This window comes from Bubalus kerabau, chromosome 21 (genome assembly GCF_029407905.1).
Source record: "Bubalus kerabau isolate K-KA32 ecotype Philippines breed swamp buffalo chromosome 21, PCC_UOA_SB_1v2, whole genome shotgun sequence".
Lineage (NCBI taxonomy): Eukaryota > Metazoa > Chordata > Mammalia > Artiodactyla > Bovidae > Bubalus > Bubalus kerabau.
The window spans coordinates 8,726,838-8,749,812 of NC_073644.1; the positions used below are offsets into that span (position 1 = coordinate 8,726,838).

At 38.2% G+C, this 22,975-nt stretch overlaps 1 long non-coding RNA gene across 1 annotated transcript; it reads left to right on the forward strand.

The window, feature by feature from the left end:
* Window positions 1–17,901: 17,901 nt before the first annotated feature.
* On the forward strand, window positions 17,902–22,723 carry LOC129635938 (uncharacterized). The gene is made up of 3 exons (XR_008706551.1): window positions 17,902–18,000; window positions 18,526–18,614; window positions 22,622–22,723. It is a non-coding gene; the product is annotated as an uncharacterized LOC129635938 (long non-coding RNA).
* The last annotated feature ends 252 nt before the right edge of the window (window positions 22,724–22,975 follow it).

A 22,975-nucleotide genomic window follows, 5' to 3' on the forward strand; every position in this document is an offset into this window, starting at 1 on the left:
AGCATGCACACACACGACTTTCTTAAGCATAAAAGAAATTGGAATGACTCTCTGAGAGTTGAAATTTTACATCTTGGAGTCTAGTTTCTGCTTCGCTCACAGCCTTCTATAGTTTATCCAAGTCTTTGTGCATTATTGTTAAAATATATTTATGTGTATCTTTGATATACAAGTAAAAGTCACAAATCACCCTTGAAAAACAAGGCTAGTAAGTTCTCATGACATTACATTTGTTGACATAATATTCAGGGCAACACATTGCATTCATTCCGATTCATTTAACATTTCTTGATGACTTATTTTACCCACTCCAGTGTTCTTGCCTGGAAATCCCAGGGATGGGGGAGCCTGGTGAGCTGCTGTCTATGGGGTCGCACAGAGTCGGACACAACTGAAGCGACTTAGCAGCAGCAGTAGCAGCAGCAGATGACTTATTTTAAGCTTGCTCTGGGCAAAAATAAAATCCAGATATTATGCTCTATACTTTTCTATAGCTCAAAACTTGTCAGTGGAAAAAATTTTGTTTTTATATTCTTTTACTTTTTATATTTTGTATTTATAATGCATTAAAGCTATGATAGTAATAGCTAGAGAGTGTATTGAGAATTTTCAATGCATTTTTTTTCCAAACATGCTTTTTAAAAAGTCCAGCTCAAAAGATCTACCTTAAACTTGTGCTGAAATTCAAACCAACTGGTCAAAGCTTTTACACTCAGGGTAGACACCTGACCCCAGGTCAAACTGATTGGATTCTCACATTTGTGCAATTTTTATTCAAACTCAGGGACTTTTGTGTATCTATTATATGCTTGTGAAGGCTGTGTTTGGTCATCTGCTTTGAGACCTAGAGAAAACTGGTCTTCAAAAAGAAGGAACATGGAAAAAGAGGCAGAAAGGTTTACAGACAAAATATCCTATGGATCCTGAGAAAGAGAGAGAGAAATGGAGAGAACATATGCATGAGAGCTAAAGTTAGCTGCCATTCCTGGTTCTGGTCCCACCTGAGGTCTGAAAATAAATCTGCGAGCTACCCAGGGTCCTTCTAGCTCATGTCCCTTTTTTGCCTTCACTTGAGGAAATTTTCTTTTTGTATTCAAAATTGTATGCAAACAAAAAAACAAACAAAGAACAGATGCACAGATAAAGGAGAAAAGAGGTGTTATTTCTTTTGGACAGCAAATCTGGGATAAAGTTAACCAAGCCCTTGAAGGTGAATTAGACTATCTAAGGTGAAGAAAACTGGAGGATGAAGAGAAGTCGAAGCAGGAACTCCACTGTATGCAACTTTGGGAAACACAGAGGTTCCTGCATAATCGGCTGCAGGTCTGGGGCAGAGCGGCCAGAGGTGAGGCTGAAAACCAGGACTGACGCAAATTTGAAATGGATTATAAAAAACCACGCTAAAGAATCCAACTTATCCTTACTGGATCTGAGGAGCCACAGAAAACATTAAAGGGAATGGAATGACAGAGCATCTTCTGTTTTCTTGTAAGTCTAAAGTAAAGGTGACTTTTGAGGCTTTATCACTGTAATTAGTAGATATAAAACTCATGACATGATATGATTATGCCTATATGAGCTTCTCATTGGCATTTGCATTCTGTGCACAGAGTGGCTGGTTTGGGATATAAATACTATGCAATTTCTCATGCAATATGTATAAATCAGAAATACTGCATTTTTCCATTCAAAGGCATGGTTGAAGATCTTATTTATTTTTAAGGGACTAAAGGGAATAAAGACCAATCATCTCTGATGCAATAACTTACTTGTGTCAATATGCTAGGCTTCTTCAGCAATGTCTGTCTATGGTTCCCAACTGTGGGTACATTTATAATGCCTAGCATTACTTTTTCTTTTATTTTAGTATTAATAGAAAGAGAAAAGGGCTTATAGTCTCAAGGACAGACATCCCATCCCCCGATAATAACTAAGGGTGTGACTTAGCTGAAGCAGTTATTTGCCCATACGTGAGGAGTTATTTGTCACGTACTACAACAATGCAGTAAGCCAAAGTCTTGCATTTGCATACGGTTCAACACCTATGACGGATAACCTCATTCTAAACAGCAAACTGAGCTAAAAGCACCATTTATCAAACTCATCATACTTTGCATTATCTCCTTTCCCTCTTCCAGTTACTAACTTTGTAAAAGGAACAGCCTATTTTTTTTGGTAAGTCTCAACATTAACCTCAGTATAAATGTCTTCATTAAGTGTGGAAACAAAGGCGCTGCAGAGTTCTTGAATCAAATCATGATCTAGTAATGTTGGCAATATTTCTTACACCCTTGGCCAAGGCACTAGTCTTTTTCAACTTTGTAGTAATGTCAGCAAAAGAACTGCTAAAGCAGAGAGCTTAGACAGTCAGATTCATCTTCGGCTAACGCCATATGCTTAGAATTAAGATCTACTGCAGGTAGAAATAAATTTCTGCCCCTAATCACAAGACAACTGGAGAAGAGAATGGAAATACCCACTCCAGCAATCTTGCCTGGAGAATTGCATGGACAGAGGAGCCTGGTGGGCTGCAATCCATGGGGTCCCAAAGAGTCGGACACAAACGAGCAGCTAACACTTTCACCTTTTCATTTCAATCAAGTGACTAAGCTACACTTGGTTCATGTAACCCTTTAAAAGGGAAACAAGGTCTAATTTAGTTTTCTTTACTCTGTTTTCTTCTATATTATTTTCTTCCTTGATTTTCCTATTTCCTTCACCCAACTTTTAAAATTCACTGTTTTATAGTTGGCTTTTTCTATATTTCCTCTACAACACAGAAGTAAAGTGGCTGATGATTAACTCGCTTATCTTCACTTAAGTAAGTGTGGTTAAGTAACGTGTTAATCCCCCAGTGGTGTCCGACTTTTTGTGACCTCATGGACTTGCAGCCCACCAGGCTCTTCTATCCATGGAATTCTGCAGACAAGAATACTGGAGTGGGTAGTCATTCCCTACTCCAGGGGAATCCTCCCAACCCAGAGATTGAATCTGGTTCTCACGCATTGCAGGTGGACTCTTCAGTGTCTAAGCCACCAAGGAAGCCCTTATAAATGGTTAAGTCTCAGTTTAATAATATGCACTTAAAATTTTATGCAAATAACAATTAGTTTGCATTTATATATGAGCATTCAAGAATTTTGTTCCTTCTCATTTTGCCATGTCAACAAGATCATATTTCTCACAAACTATAGTCTTTACACATTTATCTAGCAATTTCTATGGCAGCATATTGTGGTATCCCTTCAGTAATGTTGTATGTTAAATGATACTTAGTATAAGATTCTGCACTATAGACAATTAGTGTTAATACTGAAATTCAAAATAGCACACATTGATAATGCTGTGTGAATATATTTTTATGATGTTGTATTGTATGATTATTCCAATCACAGTTTTTTTAAAAAATTGATAATTCAAGAAGTCATTAACGTCTATTGGATCTGCAGCTGATTAGGGCAAATTTGAAAACTGTCTACAAAAACAGACTTTCTACAAAATAGAAACTATTATATTATAGATAATATAAAAGCACTGACCATATAAACAGCACTAATGAATCAAATTCACAATATGCCTCAAACTCTGAAGTACAGTAAAAACGAATCTATCCATATATTTTCTTCCGAGACCTCTCATGGGGCACAATAAACACCCAGAAAAGCAAATCTAATACAGTGCTTTGGACTTATTAAAATTCTCATTGAAATTCATTGACTATCTACAAAAGAACGTATGCTATGAGAAAAGAAAGTATGTTCTACTTAGACATTATTTGTAAAATAATGGAAAAATAAAGCAGGCTCTAATTTTAGCATTGATGACCAAGGAACTCAGGGTATTTTAACATGAATGAAGAGGAAATGTGTTATTATTAAAGATATTTGAAGCCCCAGTTATGTAACTTTATTGCTTTACATTATACAACAATAATACTGTGGCTGACACTGAAAAATATTATAATAATACAAGAGGTTATTATAATATCATATTAATAAATGATAGCAATGTGTTGAACACTGAACAAAGCAAAACTTAAAGGCTTTTTTTTTTCAGCTGAAGAAATTTTTAGCCTACACAAAAATAGCTAAAATTTAGTTGGATAGATCCTATTCTAAAACTTTATATGCTTTACTTCATTTGTTTGTCATAGCAACTCAGTTTTTACCATTGTTTTAAAGACTTTTATTTATTTATATATTAATTTGACTGCAGCACGGGATCTTTAGTCATGGCATCTGAACTCTTAGTGGGATCTAATTCCCTGACCAGGCATCAAATCCGTGCCCCCTGCAGTAGGGGGGTGGTGGGGAGTCTTAGCCACCGAACCACCAGGGAAGACCTACGGTGACTCATGTTATGTGTGAAGAATCCAAAGTTCGGATCAGTGGTTTGCCTTAAATCTCACATCTAAAATGTGATGCAATCTCCCATCATAATAGACATAATTAGACAAAAGAAGATGGTTCTGCAGACACTCAAAAGAAGAAAAGACAAAACAGCGAAACCAGTAAGAATTTTACTTAGTATTCAGTTTTTAACTAATCAAATTTGAAGATTCTAAATGTCTTGATGGAAAATAGTCTTTGTGGAGTAAAAAAGGCAAAGAGTTACTAGATCAGAAGCTTGTGTAGGATAGAGATATTTTCATAGAAACATAGGCTAAAATGTAAATATATAGAGAAATTTAAATCAAATGGGGTATAGGGTCCTAAGGGAAAAAAAATGAATCTTAACACATGTGTACCTGTGGCGGATTCATTCTGATATTTGGCAAATCTAATACAGTTATGTTAAGTTTAAAAATAAAATAAAATTAAAAAAAAAAAAATAAATGATAATTTTGTTCATGATCGTGAATGTCTAAGAGATCAACATTTTGGCTTTTTAAAACGATTACAATTTATAATATTTATTATAAATATTTATATATTTATAATTATACAATGTATTACATAATATGTTGCATGTTCATATTATAATTATAAATAAAAATTTATAATATTTAAAAAAATATTCGGTGACTAAACTGTTTCTCAGAAACTGCTCGTGGTCCCAGGAGACAGGCCCAGTCTCGTCTGGAGTCATCAGTAATGGTGGCGCCATCTTGCTATCACTCCAAGGATGAAGCCAGCACCCAGGGTATCAGGAAGAACCCAAGTCTTCCGTTACATTATCTCTGAAAATGTCTTTCCTGTAGACCAGTGTTTCCCAGCATTCTTTTAATATAGATATATAGTGGTTGTGTGTGTAAATCTCACTGCCACTGGGGATCCGCTCAGTACCAGCCGGCCATGGTCTGATCAGCTGCATGGCGGGCAGACAAGACAACTCTGCCATCACTTCAGCTTGCAGACCTTTTGTGTCACAATCAGAGACCACGAGATAACATTGTGCCGTCTGCCAACTTGGCATCCTCTGGTCTAGACCACATTAAATCAGGGGCAATAGATTTTACTTTTGTTTGTTTATCCATGTGGTCACAAATGGCAAGGTTTTCTCACACTGAATAATATTCCATTCTATACCCCACCATGGGCTTCCCAAGTGGCACTAATGGTAAAGAATCCACCTGCCAAACCGGGGGACACAAGAGATGCAGGTTTGATCCCTGGGTTGGGAAGATCCCCTGGAGTAGAAAATAACAACCCACTTCACTATTCTTGCCTAGAAAATCCAATGGGCAGAGGAGCTTGGCGGGCTACAGTCCACAGGGCCACACAAGGTTGGACAGGACTGAGCAAATGAGCACATATCCCAAAATAGTCCATCTACATTTCCTTTTTCTTTTGCACCTATAGATGGACACTAAGGTTGTTTTCATGCCTTTGCTATTGAAAATAAAGCCATAATAAATATAGGGGTGCAGATGCTTCCTTAAGATACTGATTGCAATTCTTTTTGATGTATACCCAGAAGTGGAATTGCTGGATCAAAGATGTTTTTAATTTTTTGAGGAACCTCTATATTGTTTCCAGAGCAGCTGTATCAATTTACTTTTCAACAGAGCACAAGGGTTGCCTTTTCTCTACATTCTTGTCAACAATTGCTGTCTTTTGTCTTTTAGATAACCCCCTCCGGTATTCTTGCCTAGAGAATCCCCATAGACAGAGGAGCCCGGTGGGCTATAGTCCAGAGGTTCACCCAGAGACTAGCATGCACACGTGTCTTTTAGATAATAGCCATCCTAACTTGTGTAAGATGATAGCTCATTGTGGTTTTGATCTGCATTTCCCTGATGATTAGTGACACTGATCATCTTTTCATAGACCTGTTGGCCAGGAACTGAATAGACACGTCTCCAAAAAATACCCAATGGCCAACAGCTCTATGAAAAGATGCTCAATAGCTTGCCTTTTTGAGTTCCACAGAAACTCACTTTTCTTCCATTTTCTGTAGCTGTTGCATATCTAGAGCTAAGTCTGCAGCAAAATATTGTCTCCTACTTTGTCACTCCAATCTTACTCCATAAATGCCACACAAAATATATATCTTTCAACAAGTCTCTATCCTGTGGAAATTTCCTTATATTCATGCATGCCTGCTCAGTTGCTTTAACCGTGTCTGACTCTTTGCGACCCCATGGACAGTAGCCCACCAGGCACATTTCTCCTTGAGTTTCTCCAGGCCTGAATACTGGAGTAGGTTGCCAAGCCCTCCTCCAGGGGATCCTCTCGACCCAGGGTTCAAATCCACATCCCCTGTGATTCCTGCATTGCAGGTGGAGTCTTTACCCACTGAGCCACCAGGAAAGCCCCTTATATCTATACCTGTCTTCAACATACCGCTAGGCACATCTAGACCCTCTGGTGGTCAGTTTAGAATCCACTCAACTATGGCTCGCTTGCATACATCTAAGGAGCCCTATTGTCTCTTGGGGGACAAATCCCTGCTTGATTAGGCACATATATTATACCATTATTTGAGATGTATTGTGTATATCAGGGTGTTTTCCCTGTTCAAGACGATTATATAAATATGATACATTATTGTTAACGAACACCTCAGTGTATAGTTTATTGGGGTTTTTTGGTCACCATGTTTGCAATAGCAGGTGAATTTTGATGGCAGAGAAGAGGCAGCGCTGATATAAAATTTTCTCGCCCACCTATATGATGCAAGCCAGCTCAGGCTACTCTGCTGGACAGTCTGCCACAGCCAAATGCTCAAATTCACAGGCCTTGGCCCCGCATGTAGGTGGGATTGTGACATTTAGGTCTTTTCTGAATAAATTTTGAAAAAAAATAATAAAGTCATCATAGGTTTTCCTCTGAAATACTTTTTTCACTTTATGTTGGTTGATAACTCTCCAATTCATTCCATTTTACTTTGAATAATGGGATTCAAAGATCTTCACAATTCTAAAATGAAACACATCTGAGGCTGCCCGGTATGGGGCTGAAACATGAAAAGCCTTCTGAAACTTTTGAAATGGAAATGGAAAAAAAAAAAAAAAAAAAACCGAGCAGATCAAAATGCATTTCATGTTCAAAATTTTTCCAAAGACAGACTTCCTGAAACTACTTCTCATAAGTTAGTTTTTGGTTTCAATTGGTCAGTATAAGATAATAGAATCAAACATAACAGTGTTTATTACAGTTTTCTACACACAAAAAAGGAAAGACAAAGAAGCATTATGCTTTTCCAAGCAGTTCTAAAGGCTAAAATTGTTTGCAACACCATTATCTTATATTTGATGCAAAAATGCTTTTTATTGTTTAATGATTGAAAGTTAGCTCTCACTGCTTTTTTTTTAAATACCTCTGGATCCAGCACTCAGTAATAATGCAAACTGTAAAATAAAGTGAAATGCTGACATTATATTATTGTGATGGCTAATGTTACATTTCCACGTGGCTGAGCCAAGACGCCCAGAAATGTGGTTAAATGATATTCCAGGGATGTTTCTGTGAGGGTGTTTTTCAATGAGATTAATATTTAAATTGGTGGACTTTGAGTAAAGTAGATGATCTTCCCTAATGTGGGTAAACCTCATTCAGTCAGCTGATGTCCTGAATGGAACACAAGCCAGGCCTCCCTGGAGCAAGAAGCAGTTCTACCAGCAGACTGCCTTTGGATTCAAACTCCATAATTGCATGAGTCAATTGCTTAAAATTAAACTGTGTGTGTGTGTGTTTTTCCTGTTGGTTCTTTCTCTCTGGAAAACCCTGACTAACAGCTATAGAGGTGCTCTGTACAAGCAAAAAAGGAGTGATTCTTAGAAATTGAATGATTTATCATATAAAATCAGAACTTAGTTGAGTTCATTCAAAGGATCCAAAGGTACTTGAACTAATATAAAATGTTATATCTTAATGACTCAGTGTCTAGGGTTCACAAATACGTAATCATGCCTTGGTCTAGAAGGAATGCTGTTGCTATGGTTTAGTTGCCAAGTCCTGTCTGAATCTTTTGCGACCCCATGGACATAGCCCACCAGGCTACTGTGTCCGTGGGGTTTCCCAGCCAAGAATCTTAAGTGCCAATTACTAAGTGAAAGAAGCAAAGCCACTTCATTGATAATTGCCAAAACTTGGCAGCATTGTGTCAAAAAGAGAGTGACATGACTGAGCGACTGAACAGCAATGGCATTCTACACAAATAAAGAATATGAAGTCAGTAAGAATATATCAGTGGTTGCCAGAGGCTTGAGGAAGAGGATCCCTATGTAAAGCACAGAGGCTTTTTAGGGCCATGAAAATACCCTGTCAAATCATGTGGAATAAAATCCACTTTATAATGTGCGAAAATCATTCAGTTCCTCTAAGCCTTAATTTTCTGACTGTGTGATAAAGATTAAAGTGATCCTGCCCCAGCACCCTGAGAGGTCAGTTTCTAGGAGTGAATTTGTCTTTTGCTAATGTTTTCCATTTTATTTTATTTATTTTTATTTTTGTGATAACACTCAGCATTAGATCTACTTCCTTAACAAAACTGTAAGTGTACAATATGGTATTTGTAACTATAGGCTTGATGCTGCACAGCAAACCTCTAGAACTTAATCATCTTTCATAATAGAAATTTGATGCCCTTTGAGTGACACTGCCCTCACCATATTTGCATTAATGGATACAGAAAATGTGATAAGTATACATCAATGGAATATTATTCAGCCATAAAATGAAGGAAGTCTTTGCCATTTGCAACAACATGGAAGCCCCTTGTGGGCATTAAGCTAAGGGAAACAGAGAAACGCGAACAGTGTATAATCTCACTTATATGTGGAATCTAAACTACAAACAGACAAATTCACAGATAAAGAGAACAGATGGTGGTTGCCAGAGGTGGGAGCGGGAGATGGGCAAAATGCAAGAGGAAAGTCAAAGGATACAGACTTCCAGTTATAAAATGAATAAGTCATGGGACAGCAATGTACCGTGTAGTGACTATGGTCAATAATATCGTATTGAATATTTGAAATATTGAAATATTTGAAATATTGCTAAGTGAGTAGATTTTACATTTTCTCATAACAGGAAAAAAAATATAACTGAGTGGTAAAGAAATTAATATGATGTCATATGTCAATGGTAAGTCAATAAAACACAAAAAAATAAAAACAAAACACAACAGAAAATCAGTCTCGGCGACAAAATCTTTTCGATACCACATTGTTTCCCTCTCATTGTTCTATTCTGCTCACTCTAAAGCAAACCTATTAAAATTGCTTGATACCTATTCTTTCTAGTTTTTCTTATTGTTCACTCAAGCATGTCTAACTCTTGATCTTGCTGACCAAAATTTGCATGCCGCAGTTATTCTCAACAACAAAACGTAAAAGTGAAAGTGTTCTTACAGCTCTCTGTGACCCCATGGACTGTAGCCCTTCAGGCTCCTCTGTCCATGGGATTCTCCAGGCAAGAATACTGCACTGGGTTGCCATGCCTTCCTCCAGGGGATCTTCCAGACCCAGGGACTACACCCAGGTCTCCAGCATTACAGGCAGATTCTTTAACATCTGAGCCACCAGGGAAGCCCTTTTCTTGATAAATCTAATTCCAAATGCAATGCCTAAATTTTTCTCCTTAGGAGCAAGTCTTCCATTTCCTACCTATTTAACTATAGTTCACAAGGCTCTGTTCTTTCTTGAAATCTCACTTTCGTTGGATTTTCTTGGATACAGCCATCTCCCAGATACTTTTTCTGTTCTACATTGTCTCCATATGCTACCTTCCTTCTGCAGACTGTGATTACTGAAGATTCTATCGGACAGGCTCCATCACAGATACTTCTTCCTTCTTTCTCACCTCATTCTATGTGACCACATGCATTCTTATGCTTAAAACATGCCATTTATATTCTGAAAGAGAAGAACAAACTTGACAACCTAATTCCACGTTGGATCTATTCCCTTTGCTCCAATTTTTGTACTCTGTTGCTGTGCTTAGTCATACTGGTTCTGCATTTTTGTGAAAGAATACTGCCTATATCCTGAAATGTATGGATGTGAGAATTGGACCATACAAAAGGCTGAGCACCAAAGAATTGATGTTTTTGAATTGTGGTGCTACAGAAAACTCTTGAAAGTCTCTTGGACTGTAAGGAGATCAAGCCTAAACAAATAAACCCTGAAAATTCATTGGAAGGACTGATGCTGAAGCTGAGGCCCCAGTACTTTGGCCCCCTTAGGTGAAGAGCTGACTCATTGGAAAAAGATCCTGATGCTGGGAAAAACTGAAGGCAAATGGAGAAGGGAGCAGTACAGGATGAGATGATTAGACAGCACCACCAATTCAATGAACATGAATTTGAGCTTGCATGATGTGGTCCCTGGGGTCACAAGAGTGGGACACAGCTTAAGAGACTGAACAAGAACACACTGAGTGGCCCTTTCTCATGGCTCTGCCTCCTAGGCGTGACCTTTAAAGGTGTAACACTTTTCCTTTATATAGAGATAAAAAGTTGCATAATGGAAAGTAACATTTGTCTTGTTGGAGGTTTACAGGAGCATTGTAACCAGACCTATGTGTTCAACTGCCAGAACAGAGATTATCACATCTCTACCAGGATTTGGAGGACTCCAAGAAGCTTACAACAAGCAGTCACATCCTATCTCCCTTTAGTATAATAGAAGACTGAACTCTGACTCGGGTAAGATGGTTCTTTGGGACACTAACTCAGCGGCTGTCTTCTCAGTCTGCTGACTTTCCTAGTTTCCTTGCCCCAACACTTTGTCTCTTGATTTATTGGCCTGCAATTCTGAGAGCAGGGCTTCCCTGGTGGCTCGGACGGTCAAAAAATACACCTGCCAATACAGGGGATGTAAGTTCGATCCCTGAGTGGGGAAGGTCCCCTGGGGGAGGAAAGGTAACCTACTGCAATATTCTTGCCTGGCAGGCTACAGTCCCTGGGGTCACAAAAGAGTCGGACACGACTGAACTCTTCTGAGTTTCAGACCAAGGTTTGCCACTGAGTTCTCAGCATTCACCTTGTGAGTCTGAAAAGCACTGCAGGGCTCCCCAGGCGGCACTAGTGGTAAAGAACCCACCTGCCAGCCCAGGAGACTCAACAGAGGTTCAATCCCTGGGTCAGGAAGATCCCTGGGAGGAGGGCATGGCAACCCACTCCAGTGTTCTTGCCCGGAGAATCCCACGGGCTGAGGAGCCTGGCGGACTACAGTCCATGGGGTCACAAATAGTTCGATGTGACTGAGGTGACTTAGCACGCATCCACACACAAATATAACACACCCCATCTTCACTTCTTGATGGTTTTCCTCCATCTTCAATATGCTCCAACTCGAAAAAATGCTTTCCTTCTTGTCATTTTTATTTTTTCACTTTTTAGTTCTCTGTTTAAGTAAAAGCCTCGGGAATCCTCCTTGATTTCATCTCCCTGAACACAAACAAATCCATGGCTAAAACTCTCCAAGTTGACTTTATAAATATGTATAACAATTTTCCACTTTGTTTCCTCTCCATTACCACCACTGAGGGTCAAAATACCTGTGTTTACCGCTTAGCTTATTAAGATAAACTATGTCTTTGTTGTATCTTCTGTAACATTACAACCATACTCCATAATGTGATCCTTTACAAATGCATAACTAATCATATTACCTCTCTCTTTGAAACTCATCAAAATATTTCCAACTCTTGTTTAGATTTAATTCAGAATATTTAGAGTAGCTGAGGTCCTCAATGAACTTAACTCTTAGATTTCCAAGTTAGGGTTAGGCAACACTTCTTTGACTGCTAACCATAGTTGACATTTTCACTTAACTTCTCAGAAAGGTCTCCCTTGATATAGTCTAAGGAGCCCCACTTTCCCTGAATTTATACTAGAGCTCCTCAGCCTCAACCTTATTGCAGTGTGTGCTGGAGAGCTCTTTCTCGGGGTGGGACCTTCCTGTGCACTATTTAACAGCACACCTGTCCTCTGACCACTAGAGGGCAGTAGCACTCCCACACCCCATCTCTGCTGTGACGGTCAAAACGTCGCTGGAAATCGCCCTGTCTTTGCCAGCCAAATCACCCTTGCATTAGAATCACTGATTGATATTTTTAGCAGCATGCAGATTTTTTAAAAATCAGTTTTGCAACAGGGTTTGTTTATATTAGAATTTGATAATTTACTGTATACTGTGATGCTATGCTCCATAAAAATATAGAAAATATTTTGTTTATTTTTCATGAGATCTCACAATATCTTTATCACAATGATCTTTCACAATGTCTCACACATAGAGGCACCACCTAAAATTATTTTTAGTAAATGAAAAAAAAGGGAAACACCATCATTCCCTGAGAATTAAAGTGGATTATAAACCCAAAATATTACAAAGCTGATCCATGCAAACTCAACTGAGACAGAATCTACTCCCAGCAAACAAACAAAAATAGTAACAGTATTGATTTAATTAGCATATATTAAAAGAAGACTGTGCAGAGCAGTTTAAGAACTGCAGAGCTAAGAGAAAAGTTGAGAAACAAACATTTGTATAGAATTGAATGTGTTCATGTCAAAATAATCAGACTGGAAATTATACTTTTCTCTCTGCTCACAGCAAGAAATACATTTCAAGTGGACACAGATTTGTTTCATTTATTTCATTACATCATTGAATTCTAAATTTAAAATGTGATTAAATAGCAAAAAGCCATGTGACTTGATGTTATTATACACTAATATGTGTTGAATACTTTGATGTATGCAAGTAAATATCATGCTACATAAATGTTTGTCTTTATATGGAAAATTACTGAGATACTAAAGAAATAGATTGCTTTACATTATTAAAATGTTTAAAAGCATATGGTATATAAAAGAGCATCATTTTGACATATCAATATAGAATGGCTAACAATATACTAACATTGCATTATATATAGCTTAAACTGGTATTTCAATTTTTCTCAACTCCATTTCCTGTCCTAACTGCAACTGATGCCCTCAGGGTACTCACTTCATATATTTGTGAGGTCTGTACTAAGTTGTCAAGCGCTGGAGTCAATATAAAGAGCAAAGAAGCATTTTCCTTTCTAAAGGTAAAGATACCTTTAAAAAGTTCAATTTTTTCAGTTCTAGATATGATTGTTCTATTTCATATTTTAATGGGATTGCAAGTTATTTTTATTCTATGAAGACAGTTCACTTTCTATATTTTTTCAATTAACAGAAACATATTTAATGTCTCAAGTAGCCATGCCAATGGATCAACCATGTAGTTTTCAGACCAAAAAGAGAGTTTTAACTATTTTCGGCCATTTTATTTATTTATTTATTTATTTTTATTTTTCTTAATTAAAAAAAGAAAAAGTCAAGTGAGTCAGAAAATCAAAAACTGTAGGAAAAAACTTAAGATTCATATTTGAACTTTGATGACGCTTGTGATTACAAGGGTCAAACCCTCTATCTCAGAAGTAAATAACAAACGTGGCGTGTTGGAAATCTGCTTGAGATTTACAATATGAAACGTTACTGTCATAATAAGGCTATGGCAACATACTGTTTTCCAGTATATTTAGAATACGTGTAATTGTGGCAAAACGGGCCTAGTTAGTTTTTAATATTCTTTCTGGTATTCAATAGAATGTGGCATGCACGGTATCGATATAAACTTTTAATGAATTACCTCCTCTAATATATAAGAGGAGCTGGATCTAGGAAATGGTAAGAGTCTAGAGCTGTCCAATCACTTCATGATTTATGACTCTATAAATAGATGCCATCAGTGTTGTCTCCTCTCACTCTTTTTCTTACCATTTCACTGTGTTTAGGTCAACAATTACATGTTGGTCGTTTACCTTGAACTAGGGACAGGAAGAGCTACAGTGGGTCTGTCCAATGGCCACTGACCCCTCCAGTGTGTCTGGGCCCTTCTGCTCCCAGACCAGATGTTCTGCAAACATGTTTCTGGACTTGAGAGGCTGGCTCATCACTGTGAAGACTGTAGGCACAGCTCTGTACTCAGTCCTCACAGCTCTATACTCAGTCCTCATAAATGCTTTTAGGAAGACACTTCTGTCTGGTCTAGAAAAGTTATTAGAAATAACTTTGAAGTCTATGCATTTATGGGGCGCAACTGTTAGGATAATGGCCATTAATCATGTAGAACTTGTAGGTCAAGAACGAACAAGAGGTAAAAACAGAAAAACTCTAAACCTCAGTGGTTTCCTTGTATCATTCTCTACTATATACATCACCTCTCATCACTCTGGAAAAGGGATTTGGAAGCTGCAGCTGAAACATCCAGGGTATGTTGCCTCACTTTTCTATGCCATCATTAGTAAGTATTGTTGTTGAGTAAGACCTGTAATTTTATGTGAGTCTGTTAGACAGCATGGCCCTTTGTAGTAATGCAAAAAATAATATTTTTTAAATGCTAATCTAAGAATATCACTAAAAAAAGACACAGATAGACAGGTAAATAGACAATAGATAGAGATAGATATTTTATTTGTAGATGCATAGGGCTTTTATTTTTAATAAGCTGTTAATTTTTTTAACACCATTATCAAATAATATGGTCTCTTATGTTTCACCAAGAATAATATCTCCTTTTGGCAATTGGGAGAAGGAAAGTTAGATCTTGTTGTTTCTATTTTTCCCCTTTTAATTTATGCCCCCATTTTTTTTTCTTTTCCTTTCTTTCTTTCTTTTTTTCTGGCCACATAGCATGTGGGATCTTAGTTCCCTGACCAGGGATTAAACTCACACCCCTACACTGGAACGGTGGAGTCTTAACCCCGGACCACCAGGGACGATCCTGTACCCTGATATTCTTGGTGCTGTCTAGGCTTGGAGTCTATTGTCAAGCACACTGTTCACATGGGAATGAACAGTATCGGATTTTAGGTCCAGTCATGAAGCTTACCCTCTACCATGATGTGCTATTAAACAGTGGGTGAGCATTTCAGAGGCAACAATGATCACATTCCAGAAGGACTGATGCTGAAGCGCCAATGCTTTGGTCACCTGGTGTGAACAGCTGACTCGTTGGAAAAGACCCTGATGATGGGCAAGATTAAAGGAAGAAAGAGAGGAGGGCAAAAGCAGATGAGACGGTTGGATGGCATCACCGATTCAATGGACATGAACTTGGATGAACTAAGGGAGATGGTGAGGGACAGGGAGGCCAGGCGTGCTGCAGTCCATGGGGTCACAAAGAGTCGGACACCACTTAGCGTCTGAGCAACAACAACAAATAATTAAACATGAAAATACTGTTTTGCAGAGGACAGTAATAGTGACATTTCCAGCTGTGCTACCAGTTTTCTGTAAATTATTGAGTTTTATTTGACTTCTTAATATTCCTGAATTAAATTCTGTCATATGAACAAACAACCCTTCATCTTTAGCAATATTAAACTCAAAGAAATAAGAGCTTACAAAGGCATCTGGAAAAAAAGTGTAAGTGATGTTGTTTAAGTACATAAGTATGTCCTGATATTCAAGTGTTTAAAATAGATTTTTAGAAAATATTATTACCTGTTGGCCCTCTTGAGCGGTTTTTCTTGGTCAATAAAACTAGTCAAGGAGATTTTAGCTAAACTGTGTGAAATATACTAAAAAATATTAAAATGAAATTCTGTGAGAAAAACGAAAAAAATATATGTATTTGCAGTTAGATATGGAGTCCAGCCTCCAGCTGCCGGACATTCACAACCTGCAGTCACATTCCCACCAAGGACATACACTTCCTGCACTGTGCCCAGCTGAGAACTGACCCCAAGGGGAACAGCAGACCTGAGTCACTTCCAGCAATAAAGGACCCCCCTAACGGGCGATCTTTGATCTCGGCCTCCCCGTTGGTCTGTCCATGGAGACTTCCTCAGGGCTACTCTCCAGTCTGCGGTCCTCTCTGGCGGCAACGTTTTCCTCCTCCTCTTTCAGTGTCAGACCGCCACGGTCTGATGGCTTGTCCTACTCCCTCTCCTTACAGCTTACAGACGATCCTCACCATAAATGCCTTGCCCTTCTAGTTCTTCCTTGGCATTTGCTTTCCAGACACCACGAACTAGAATAGTTGGAGCCAGGAATGGTCCAAGAATATAAAAGCCTGAGAAAAGTAGCGGCTTATCGTGGGCAAAGCAAATCCTAGAGAAAGATGATGCTGAAGTCCGGTTTGGTGGGGGTGATGAGATGGCTATGCCATCTGAGACCAGAAGCTCTGCCAGGAGGGTTATGTTCTCCAGAAACACAGTTTCAGTGGTGTCAGCTTTCCTCTGCCAGAAGGATGGATGGTCCCAGAGTCAGTGTGTTGATAGTAATGAGGGTTACAGGGTTCCAAAGCAGTAGAGACCAGGTTGTGGGTTTAACTGTCAGAAGCCACATTCAGTTCAGTCGCTCAGTCATGTCCCGACTCTTTGCAACCTCATGAATTGCAGCACGCCAGGCATCCCTGTCCATCACAAACTCCCGGAGTTCACTCAGACTCAAGTCCATCAAGTCAGTGATGCCATCCAGCCATCTCATCCTCTGGCGTCCCCTTCTCCTCCTGCCCTCAATCCCTCCCAGCATGAAACTCTTTTCCAATGACTCAGGTCTTCGCATGAGGTGGCCAAAGTACTGGAGTTTCAGCTTCAGCATCATTCCCTCCAAAGAAATCCCAGGGCTGATCTCCTTCAGAATGGACTGGTTGGATCTCTGCAGTCCAAGAGACTCGAAAGAGTCTTCTCCAACACCACAGTTCAAAAGCATCAATTCTTTGGTGCTCAGCCTTCTTAACAGTCCAACTCTCACATCCATACATGACCACTGGAAAAACCATAGCCTTGACTAGACGCACCTTTGTTGGCAAAGTAATGTCTCTGCTTTTGAATATGCTATCTAGGTTGGTCATAACTTTCCTTCCAAGGAGTAAGCATCTTTTAATTTCATGGCTGCAATCACTATCTGCAGTGATTTTGGAGCCCCAAAACATAAAGTCTGACACTGTTTCCACCGTTTCCCCATCTATTTCCCATGAAGTGATGGGACCAGATGCCATGATCTTTGTTTTCTGAATGTTGAGCTTTAAGCCAACTTTTCCACTCTCCACTTTCACTTTCATCAAGAGGCTCTTTAGTTCCTCTTCACTTTCTGCCATAAGGGTGGTGTCATCTGCATATCTTAGGTTATTGATATTTCTCCTGGCAATCTTGATTCCAGCTTGTGCTTCTTCCAGTCCAGCGTTTCTCATGATGTACTCTGCATATAAGTTAAATAACCAGGGTGACAATATACAGCCTTGACATACTCCTTTTCCTATTTGGAACCAGTCACATTGCCACAGTGCTCAAGGTCAAAAGAGCAGCCAGGGGGCGTGGCCCAATAAGAGTTGTGGAGTAGCTGATAGAACACAGCATCACTAGAGGCAAAATAGAAAGGCCGCCAACAGAGATGGTGCTTGGCATCTACGATCAAACTAAACGAAGAATGGTAGAAATCCAGGGTGTCACCTTAATATGAAGTCTGGATCTCTTGCTCAGTGCAGGAATTTGAGCCAGATTTCAAATGTGGCACCCCTCACTGAAGACACGGCTCTGCTGCCAAAAGAAAGAATCTTGCAAAATCACAGTAAATATATACACTGCAAAGATTCCCTATCAAGCAGTTTCAAGGGGTATGCATAATTTGATTAAGAAAAAGATGATGGACATATTTACACTTCTATCAAACTCGAAAGGTCTAGTTGTAGACTCCAATGTGTAAGTAATTAAATTAGTAGTGGAGCATACGAGAATCCCAAATGTACTTGGGATTAGCCAGGAACTCTTCTCAAAGGGCTGGTATGGGCTTTAAAGGATAACTGTGAGTTCACTAAGTAAATATGAGGTGAAGTGAGGTCTCTAGAGACACTGTGTGGCTGACATTTTGAATTTACAGATGGCTTCTGAAAACAATTCATTTTGGAAATACTATTTTAGTTTTGCCCATCAGGGCTGAAATGTATTTTGCATAAGAAAAAAATGTAGGCTATTTTATGAACACAAAACTTTACAAGATTTTTAGGTCCTATTCTCAGTTCTGTTGTTCTTTTATATACCTGATACCTACTCAACACACTTCTTGTTCAAAAGTAGCTGTTTGGTCTTGCTCAAGGGTATTGATGAAAAGTGCCATTTATGTACAAAGGAAAAGCCAGCATCATATGAAATATATTCTTCATGAACTACAAAAGGTAAACCAGAGTAAGAAGTTTAACCACTTAAAAATAGTGTTTCTTCTTTCTGTTACTAAGTTGTAGACAAAAACAGCTGCATGGATTCTGTGTAGAATATGAAGAAATAATATTACTGAATAGTCTTAATTTATTTTCAGATTCTCTGTTCTGCAAATGTACATCTATGAATACAATTTAAGTAAAATTAGGCTCCATTGTATTTTCCACTGATAATGCCTCATTACATTTCTAAATATATTTTGCTAAGATTACAAATTTCAATTCTGGCTCTACTAAAGATTTTGAATTTTTACTAACCCAGTACATCTTTGTATTTTTTTTTCTGCTCATATTCTCCCCTTTGGTAGATATAGGGCCTTTGCATTTATGTGAAGAATTTTCTCTGATTCTATTAAGGAATCACTTGAAAACAAATAAAACAACATGTATAAAAAATGTCTGCTTCTTACTTTCAAATGGTTCAAAAGAAAAAATGTATACATAGATGATTGATGGAAATAAAGCAAAATTTTAAAAAAAATAGCTATTATACTTAACATAGAGTACAAACTGATGTTATTTATAAAACTTTCAAAGAAAAATAAAGTGATAAATTTTATTGATATTTTGATTTAAATTTCTGCTTTATTCTACTTGTATATTTATGTTTATTCTATTATAAATTATATAATACCAACCATTAATAGGGTTGGGATATATATGAGTGTATGCATACATATCTATATGCAGGTTAGGATGTTAAAAAGCTTATTGATAGCAATACAAAAAATAATTAAATGACTATAGTAATTTCTAAAAATGATTTATTTCTTTGCTTCCTTGGTGCTAGTATTAAAAAAAGGAGTGACCCTGGTCTCGATGGGTTTCAGGGAAAAGAAGCAAACTTTACTTTTGGCAATAAATTCCAAAAAGGATTTATTACATACATCCTAAAGTTTAAAAATAAAATAAAATTAAAAAAAAAATGAAAGTATGGCACAACCCTATTAAAATCCCAGTAAACTACTTTGTAGATATTGGCAATCTGATTCTGAAATGTACTTGGAAAGGCAAAAGCCTAGAATAGCCAACCTTATATGAAAGGTGAACAAAGTTGAAGGATTCATGCTATCTGATTTCCAGAATTATTATAAAGCTACAGTAATCACACAGCATGATATTGGTCAAAGAATAGCACATAGATCAGTGAGACAGAACAGAGAACCCAGAAATGCACCCACACAAATATATTCAACTGATTTTTGACAAAGGACATTGGGTACAGAAAGGACAGTCTTTTCAACAAATAACACTGGAACAACTGGATGTCCATATGCAAAAAATAAACCTAGACCCACACTCCACACTTTCCACAAAAGTCACTCAAAGCAAATCTGTATCTAAATGTAGCATTGAAAAATTTCCAGGAGAAAATCTATGTGACCCCGAGATTAACAATAAGTCTTTAGATAAAACACACACAAAAAATCATGCTACATAAAGTAAAAAAGATGATTATTTGGAAGTTATTAAAGTTAAAAAGCTCAGCTTTCTGAAACACCCTGTTAAGAGAATGAAAACTCAAGGCACAGACTGGTTGACAACACTATCAAAAAATATCTGGCAAAGCATTTGTCCCAGAAATACGCAAAGCACATTTAAAACCCAGTGATAAAAAACAAGCAGCCCAATTAAAAATGGGCCAAAATCTAAACAGACATTTCACCAGAGAAGATATAGAGAATACAGAGAACACATGAAAAGATGTTTGATAGCGTCTGTCACCAGGGAAAGCAAATAACAGTGATGAGTTACTACTATATACCTCCTAGCGTGGCCCCCATTGAAAAACTGACAGTACCGATCGCTGGTGAGGTGTAGGGTAGAAGGAACGTCATGTATTACTGGTGGGTGTGCAAACGGCGTAGGAACTTGGAAAGCAGCTGGGCAATTTCACATGAAGCTGAATTCAATCATGGAGCACTATCCAACAGTCACGCTTCTGAGCATTTACCCTACTGATATGAAAAATCTAGATCCACACCGAAACCTATTTGCAAATGTGTACAGTAATTTTATTCACAATTGGCAAGAAAATGGGAAGCAACCAAGATGTTCTGCAATAGATGAATGGAGAAGTAAACTTTAGGATATCCCTAAAATACAACACCACTCAACAATAAAAAGGTGTGGGCTATGAAGCCATGTTTTTGTAGACATGGATTTATCTTAAATGCATGATGCTAAGGGAAAGAAGCCAGTCTGAAAAGGCTGCATGAATTTATTTATATGACATTCTGGAAAAGGCAAAAACATAGAGATGGTAAACAGACCTGGGTACAAGATATTCTGGGTTTAAGAGGATGCTGCAGACTAGATAAAACACGGAATTTTTTCAAGACCAGTGAAACTATTTTGTAGTCTACTGTAGGGCTTCCCAGGTGGTGCTAGTGGTAAAGAACTTGCCTGCCAATGCAGGAGACATAAGAGATGTGGGTTTGATGCCTGGATCAGGCAGATCCTCTGGAAAAGGGAAGGGCAACCCACTCCAGTATTCCTGCCTAGAGAACTACATGGACAGAGGGGTCTAGTGGGCTGCAGTCCACAGGGTTGCAAAGAGTCGGACACGACTAAAGCAACTTAGCACACACAGTCTACTAGAATGGTCTATACATGACATCATGCCTCTCTGGAACTTAGAAAGAATGAATCTTGACATATACAAGTAATAACAGATATTAAGAAAACCTGTAGGAAGTTGGAGAATCTCTTGATAGAATGCAGAATGTGTCAGAATAATTTTACTGGATTAAAAATGTCTGAAACAATCTTCTCACTAAATGGGGTGGGGGAAAGAGCTGTTACCTAACTACCATTGTGGAATCTGTAAGGCTAAATGCAAAAGAACCTTTAGTCAAGCACTAAGTTATAGAATATAGTTATTTCCCGGGTTGGGGGAGGGGGGGTTCAGGCTAAAACTGCTCCTGAAAGTGAACCATGAACTCAGCGGCCGGCAGAAGGTGGTGGCCAGGTGTCTTCCTGTAGGGTGAGAGGTAACAGGTATTGGGGTAGATACAAGCAGTCTACATTTTTAAGGGATAATAATGATGAAAAGAAGAAGAAGAACAAGCATAAGTAGAAGCAGCACTGCCACCAGGCTGTGTGGTCACAAAATCTAACATATTTATTATCTGACCTTTAACAGAAAATGTTTGCAGATTCCCAACCTGAAGATATGGTTTTGTGGTTTCACTTTTCTCTTGTTGTTAAATTATGACAACTCTGTCTATGAAGGCAGGATTGTGGTTTCAGGAAAACTGAAAATAAAAACAGATAGAACTGAAGTTGATAAATTGATGAGTAATACACATTAGAAAACTACAACATGAAAAAAAATACAGCAAAGACGTCTTAATTACAATGGGGAGAAATTATGCTTGAAGCTTAGAAACTGTAAAGTTAGTCACTATCAAGAGAACCATTTAAGGAAGTATCAACTTTTGGGGAGTTATTTCCCTGAGATGTCCTATAGATATATATAGATTCAAAAATGTCTTGCATCTTCCGTACTTAGAAAAACACTAAAATCATAACTGAGATATCCGTTCTAGCAACCTGTTACTTAGATGTGTGCTTGACTGCACACACCTTTTTGCCAAAATCATATATATACTGACCCCCAACCCTCTTCTCCAGGGTAGAGCTCCTCAGAACTATCTGCGAGGTGTTCTCCTGGGCTATAGTCCTCAATAAGACAGTGAAAAAGCTAACTTCAGAGCTCTTTACATTTTGCTTGTTTTTCTTTTTTTCCCCAAGTTGCCTTGGAGATACCATGTCTCTATTCCTATGGATGTTACTGCTGATGGTAAAGTCTGTTATTTATGATATGTAGGGAGGAAAAAATAAACTTCATTCTATCCTTCTAAGTTCTCAGCTGATACTCCTTTGAAATAAAAGAGAAATTAACAGGAAAAAAAAAAAAAAAACAGAAGTGTAATCACATGTTCACCTCCATTATACATGGGAGATCACCAGGAAAACTGACCAACACCCTGATGACCCAAGCCATCACCTTAAATATTGTCACTGGATATAAGAAGATGTTGGAGTCGGGGCAAGCCAGGGGAGGGAGGGGACCAGGAAAAGCCTAATGAACACAGGTAAGGTTGTAACGCAGATTTAAATCCTTGCTTGCTGCATGGATTCGCGTCTCTAGAGATATGGTCCTCCTCCTCTTCCTTTTGGTGCAGAGGAAGACATCCTTCCAGATGGAATTCTCTTGATAAATGTCAATTTCTCTTACAAACGGATAACTTCTACTCAACTTTCAGAGATTCTCTGTGTTTACTGTTTCTTAAAAATAATGAGCCTGAAATACTCCTTCTGCAG